This window comes from Suricata suricatta, chromosome 6 (assembly GCF_006229205.1).
Source record: "Suricata suricatta isolate VVHF042 chromosome 6, meerkat_22Aug2017_6uvM2_HiC, whole genome shotgun sequence".
Classification (NCBI taxonomy): domain Eukaryota; kingdom Metazoa; phylum Chordata; class Mammalia; order Carnivora; family Herpestidae; genus Suricata; species Suricata suricatta.
In genome coordinates, this window is record NC_043705.1 from 66,583,972 (window position 1) to 66,590,807 (window position 6,836).

The 6,836-nt window shown below is 34.9% G+C and overlaps 1 long non-coding RNA gene across 2 annotated transcripts; it reads right to left on the reverse strand.

Annotated features, from left to right (window-relative positions):
- LOC115294142 lies at positions 1–6,575 on the reverse strand. 2 transcript variants are annotated; one of them, XR_003909746.1, is made up of 4 exons: positions 6,549–6,575; positions 4,072–4,165; positions 1,459–1,564; positions 1–279 (listed from the first exon to the last, which is right to left on the reverse strand). It is a non-coding gene; the product is annotated as an uncharacterized LOC115294142 (long non-coding RNA). The 2 variants fall into 2 exon arrangements; XR_003909745.1 differs by having other exon boundaries at positions 6,506–6,561.
- Positions 6,576–6,836: the final 261 nt, after the last annotated feature.

Below are 6,836 nucleotides of genomic sequence, written 5' to 3' on the forward strand. Positions count from 1 at the left end.
TGTTATCATGAGGATCTTTATTCTGAAGGGGAGCTGTGCAGGACAGTAATTCCACTGTGTGGATTGCAGCCACCACACGGCTGGATAGCTGGAAGGCAGGAAAGGTTCCGGCAGATGTCATGGAGATCTAAGGCAATTCTTTTTGGCTTTCTGAAGTTGACTTTGTGGTATTGGGGTCAGAATATTTTCATCTCTTGACAAATCCTTCATAGAAATAATTTGGTCATCACTCTTAGGAAGTCTCCCCCAAATTGCTGAATTTTCAGTCTTGTATGGTGGCTATCATTAAATAGAAAAGAGGAAAAATAAGAAATAGAGTATCATTTAAAATGCTTGCAATTATAAAGTGGCTTATACAATGATTTCGTTCACTTTGTTTCTGTTTCTCAAAATTCTGGAACACTTTGCATTTAATGTTGAGGTCTGAAACCGAGATGCATAAGACAAAAAGGTAAATAGCAGTCTTTGTGGGCTTTCAGTCACTGTCATTGGCTTATTTTTATGAGTAGTAAATTTAATATTAAGCACAGCAAAGAACAAGATGTGGTGCTAGAATTTAAATAGCAATATATCATTTGATGAGTGTTGCTACATAAAATAGAATCCAATCCTATTGGACCTGTGATAAGACTATTAACTGACCTACAAGGATAAAAGCACAAAGGTAGATCTCTAATTCCCTTGCTCCCTGCCCAAGTGAACATTTTTCAAAAGATCTAACTAGTTAGAATCTTTGATTTCCTTTTTGCTATTCTAGGATTCTCACCAGGATTTGAGCTTACTCCTATTAGCATGACTTCATTAAATCTCACAGTTTATCACAGAAGAAATCTGCCTAGTAAGGTAGTAAATGGAAGTTCAGGAATACCACAAATCATAATTTGCAGATTGTATAGTTTCTGGTTAGTTACATCTTAGAAAATTGTGTAAGTATTTTGATGCTAGATAAATGAGCTTTCTCTAATGGTATTGTTTCTTTCCTGCTATCAAAGACCTACTTGCCTTTTATTCTCCCAGTGAAAACTGAATATAACCCAGCTGGAAAAAGTGTGCATGTATTGTTTTAATTTTAATTTCTATTTGAATATAAAAAAAAAGCAATCCCCCCCCCCTTGAAGCTCATAATAACATACTAACATTTAAAGTTGAGATCCTTTTATACATCATCTTTGGCTATAGTGTTAATTTCCTATCAATCACCTTTTTTTTTATAAGTACAATGTGATTACCTTGATACACAAAAATTCTAATTGGTTTGTAAAATTGAAACTTAGAACTATGATTTCACATTCTTGAAGTTTTATGCAGTCCTTAAAAAAATGGTTTCATTAGCTTTTACATTTTCCTCCAGAAGTACACATCTAGAGGAAAGTTCATGAACTACAATGCCAATCATTTTCATTCTTTGTAGACGATTGGTCTTTGTTTACTGAACAATGGGGGGTTGGCGGAAATCACCTCTACGTTTTAGAATTGTCAGTTTCTTGTCTTCTGCTCATCCTTCCAATTCTCCTGACAATTCTGAGTGAGTCACTGTTTTCTGGCTCCATGTTTTCCATCAGCTCTACAAATACAGAAAATTTATACTTTTTGTATATGTGGTTTATTTTTTATTTTAATTTTTTTTGTATGTGTATGCTTCTCATCCCTTCTGGATCTTCTCCACTGGTAATATATCATCTACTGGCCATTGACTAGTTTGGCAGATGCTATTTCTCTTGTATCAGCTTTTCTCCTGAACATGTTATCTGTGTTTCCCCCAGAACAGGTGCACACCCTGCATTTAAAAAGTAAAACTTATATTTTCTGCCAAAACTCAGTCCTCATACTGTTTGTTCTATCCAAGCTAGAAACATTGAGATAATTCCTAGTTGCATTTGTTCCTTCACTCCCTGCTTAGAATCGCCTGCCAAATTCTATTGCTACAACAGATTTATCCCCAATATCTGATGCTTCAGTCATTCATTGTTGATCCACTAAACCTTGTTAAAGCATTCTATATAGAGAACCTACTAACAGATTTATCTGGGGTGGAAAACCTTTCACTTTAGTTAAGAACCCATGCTTGTTAACTTCCTTCTGGCTCTCCAATGTGATTCAAAGTGTATTGGAAGTTCTTAGGGAAGAATGATTATCAACAATAAACTGTTAGAGGGTACAAACTTCCAATTAGGAAATAACTCCTGACAATGAAAGGTAAAGTATGGGAATTATAGCTTATAATCCTGTAATACACTGAGTAGCAAATCTTTTACAGTGTACATAACTATTGGATCACTGCTTTTACAAATGAAACTTAAACATCAACTGTATTTCAATTAATAATTTAAATACAAGAGAAAAATCATTTTTGAGATTGTACATGATTTGTTTACCTGTTCTTGAATTCCACAAATAGATCTTAGTAAAGCAACAATATATTGCTTTAATAAGTACTAGTACTAAAGACAATATGTGTTGAAGTTTATTCATAAGTTATTTGAAAACCAATAAAAAAGATAGTGTCATAGTACAGGAATAAGAAATTGATACGTTGGGGGAAAGCTGTGGCACTGATGAGGATAACAGGGTGCCTGGACTTTTACGTGGAACAATTACTTGGATCCAGTGACCATCATAAGAGGATACTGATGTGGAAATCAGCTGTGGTGCTCCTAATATTAAGAACGGAGAAAGTGTATGTTGGGAGGAAGCAGGGACCAGCATAATGAAATCTTTATTGGACCCTGTGAGCATCTCAGTATCAGATTAAAAATTAGAAAGTTTGGGGGCACCTGGGTGGCTCGGTTGAGCAGCCAGCTTCAGATCAGGTCATGATCTACGATTTGGGGTTTGAGCCCCACATTAGGCTCTGTGCTGACAGGTAGCTCAGAGCCTGGAGCTTGCTTCGGATTCTGTCTCCCTCTCTCTCTGACCCTCCCCTGCTCGTATTGCATCTCTCTCTCTCTCTCTCAAAAATAAATAAAAAACATTAGAAAAAAATTTTTAATTAGAAAGTTGGAATAATGTTTTAAAATTAATATAATGTACATCGAAATATGCACATTAGCTGGAGTCTAGCTCCAGCAGGTCCAAGGCTCCCTGAAGGATGGACCTTGTCAGTGAAAGGGGGAGGGAATGAGAGAGCCGTGAGTTTCTTTCTGATCACCGGGTAGGCATCTCTGCACTGATCTGAGAGTCAGCTTTATTTATGGTAAAAAATGTATGGGGCCAGCACAGAAGGGGCATTTGCCTTGGACAATGATTTCTGATGACAAATTTGTTTGGCATGTAAAAATTTCCCAGAAGATAGGTTGGTAGGAGACTCCTGCATAATCTTTATCAAAAGTGATGGATGTAGGTGATTTAGATGCTTATGATATGGGTAAGGAAGGTATCTTTAGCATTTAAATACAAGACAATGTTTTTAGCATAGCATAGGTAAAAGTTACTTCTTTGTGAACAGGAGTGGATTGTCTGTTTGCTTAAGGGGAAGTGTAAGAACAGGATTCTCAGGAAATGGAATGTTTGGTCCCATAAGCACAAAAGAAGTTGTTCCTACAATAAGTTCCTTCACAAGGTGCAGTCAGCATATTTTAGACTAAGGGGACAAGTTACTCCTGATACCAATCAGCAAGGTGCCTTGGAGGGTTGGTGCTCAAGAAAAATAATTGAGTGGGGGTTAGACATCAGTCACCATCTGATGGTGGGAGGCTTAACCTCACAAGGAGTACTCTCAACTTAGTTCAGAAATGGCTCCCAACATACCTCAATAAATATAGGACTAAAAAGGTAATGTGATAGTTACTGCACATGAATATACAATTAAGCTTTTTTTTTTTTTTTTTTTTTTAATGCTAGGAGTGGTACTAAGCATCATCTCCTTTAATTCAGTAACTACCTGTTGAGACAGTTGCTGTTATTAACTGAATATCACAAGTCAGGAAGCTGAGGCTTTGAGAAGTTAAAAACCTTGCCTCAAATCATACAGCTAGAAAGAGGTAGAACAAAGATTACCATGTGGGAACTTGTATCCCAACTTGCATATTATCAGTTAGTACTATTACATTGTTTTTAGGCTAGTAGATTTACCTTCTTACAACTTCATTTCTTCTTCTGATTTTAACACTTTAACAATGTATTTTCTGTTGACTTTGATCTTGACATGTTAAAGACTTGCACAATCCTTCAGAAAAACAGTATGGAAGTTTATCTGTTCTCTTGCAGGACTTAGAGTTTATTCTCCCCTAAAGTACATTTCTGTTTGATTAGTTTTCTTAAAGTTAGTCATAATAACTAATACTTAAATTATTTTTAGTCATACTAGTATTCTCCCGAATTCTATTTCATTTTTACCTTAATAGTTATAATTCCATATAATTTTGTTAGTGGCATTTTAACATAGAATAGGTAACTTTTTCATAATAACATTTTGATGTGTGGAATCAATCTATATTTGAGTTTATTCTCATTCCGAAGTTTAGGACTAATTAGGGTGTGTGTGTGTACGCACACGTGCATGTAAGTGTTTGGAGTTAATAAGCTTAGATACTAGGGGGGAAAACAGTGGAAAGATTATACCACAGATAATTAATAAAAATCAATTAGTTTGTTAATGAGTAGTCTGTCAGTACCCAAGGTGGCAGAAACCAGCTGGGGGAAAGAAATCAGGATCCCTGAATAGGACATTTAGGATGGCTGAGTCCTGCTGAGAATTTGAGAGGAAATAACTAGAAGAAGCACTACTTGGGTTAAAAGTAGCTAAATTTCCTCTTGAGATTGCAATTCCTCTAGCTAATAAATCTAGTAAAAAAGTGATTCACCTTTAGTATATGCCATAAAGCATTTTCTGAGGCCTTAAGTACATTGCTCACTGCCCTGTATTAAAAACAAACCCATAGTTGTAAATGTCAATGACTAGGAATATTAGAGCCCTTGCATCTTTCTTATGTTAGTAGAGAAGCTGGAAGCACCCATTACCTCTTCTATGACTTTTTACATTGTATTTATATAAATGGCAAAAGTCAAACATGAGCTGACAGGGAAATACAAAATCTGTCTTCCAATGGTCCTTGGATGAAAAAGCAGAAATTCTAATAATAACAATTGACCTTCATAGAAAGTTGTTCAAACCAACTCATTGTATCTATTTTTAATTGTATTTAAGATTATTTCCTCTCCATCCTATATAATTAGGGCTTATTTATGGGAGGAATGCAGAAGAGATGATTCACATACAAATTAATTCAATTTGAGATATCTTCCCTAAGAACTTAGGAAGAAAAAAAAGTAGTTTTTAAATTCATTTGTATATATATATGGACTTCATTATAAATAATCACAAGTTTCCAATAATTATAATGGAGGTAAATATAAAAGCTAATGGTCCCTTTTGGACCAAGGACAAAGTCTCAAAGATGTTTTCGGTATTCGTTACTTTTACAGAGTGTTTCAAATTCTGTGAAGTGGATGGAATAAGATAAATAGGGGTTCTGCTAAAAAAACAAAAAAAAATTTTTTTATCTAATAACTTCCTCTGAATGTGAGTCAGAGTCCTAGGGGTAAAAGATCATTGATTTGATTTACTCAACTAGTTAGCTTTCGTAGATAACATGTTCCCCGTGTTCCCTTAATTACTAGCAACATTCCTTTGTAGTGAAATGAGAGAGATGACACATTGGTAGGATGGAAAATGGACTGAATCCAGACAAAGAAGTGACTTAGATGACCTAAGACTGTTGTTAGTTAACAAAATAATTTATCCCTTAAATATGTTGCTACAGTTCTCTCTAATATGCACAGCTCTGTGCTTGAAAATCACATTTGTACAGTGAGCAAAAGTGGTACCCACACTCATTTAAGTAAATCAGATTACAGTTTTTTTAGTGCTCTCTTAATATCAAGATATTCTTTTTCCTCTAGTACATTTTTAATTTCCTAGGAGGCAGCAGTAATAGTCTCAGTTCCATGACCTTAGATTTCTTTTAATGCTTGGGACTTTTTCAAATGTTCTGGCTTCTGGGTACATAAAAATACAGTTAGGTTTTATTTCAAAATATGTTGAAAAATGACCTCATCTATATTCACTTTAGAAATATAGAGATATTCATACACAAATGAAGTTGATCTGTGAATATGTGAATTTTTAGAACACATACATTATATTTGTCATTTTCCCTTTAACTTTTGCTATTCCATCAAAAAATTAAATATTGTTCATACCTATTAACTAGTTGTATATATTTTTTTTTGTTTGAGTAATTAAACGGAGGCAATTTTTTTCTGAGGCTACTTCTGAGTTCTTTGAAGCCTATGAACCCAAAGAGGCAGACTGGTTGTACATGTGGGATGATGGTGGTTACCATCTAAGCTTGTTCAGAGGTGACAGCCCCATGAGAAACTGGGAAAGATACTTCTAACTTTCCCCCAGAATTAAAATATAACACAGAAAATTAAAATTTTACAGCTTCTGGAATGTATTTCAACTTTAGTCTCTAAATATCAGGAACTTTGACACGGGCCATACCTTACTTTTAAAGATGAGGAAAGTGAGGTCCTAAGTTACTTACTGGTAGATGGGTGACTGAACCAATGGGCTCTGGAATTGGAATGTTGAGGTACAAATGCCTCCTCTATTACAGAATACTTGGGCAAACCTAAACTCTGTTAATGGGCTCACTCATCTGAAAATAAAAATGACTATCTCAGAGGGTTGTTGTGATGATTAAGACAAGTTAATTTTAAAGATCTTAACAATACATACTACATAATAGGTGCTATATAAGCATTGGCAAAATAAATCATTTACTCATGTTAATGCATTCACAATATATAAATCTTTCCTTTGAAAGACTGCC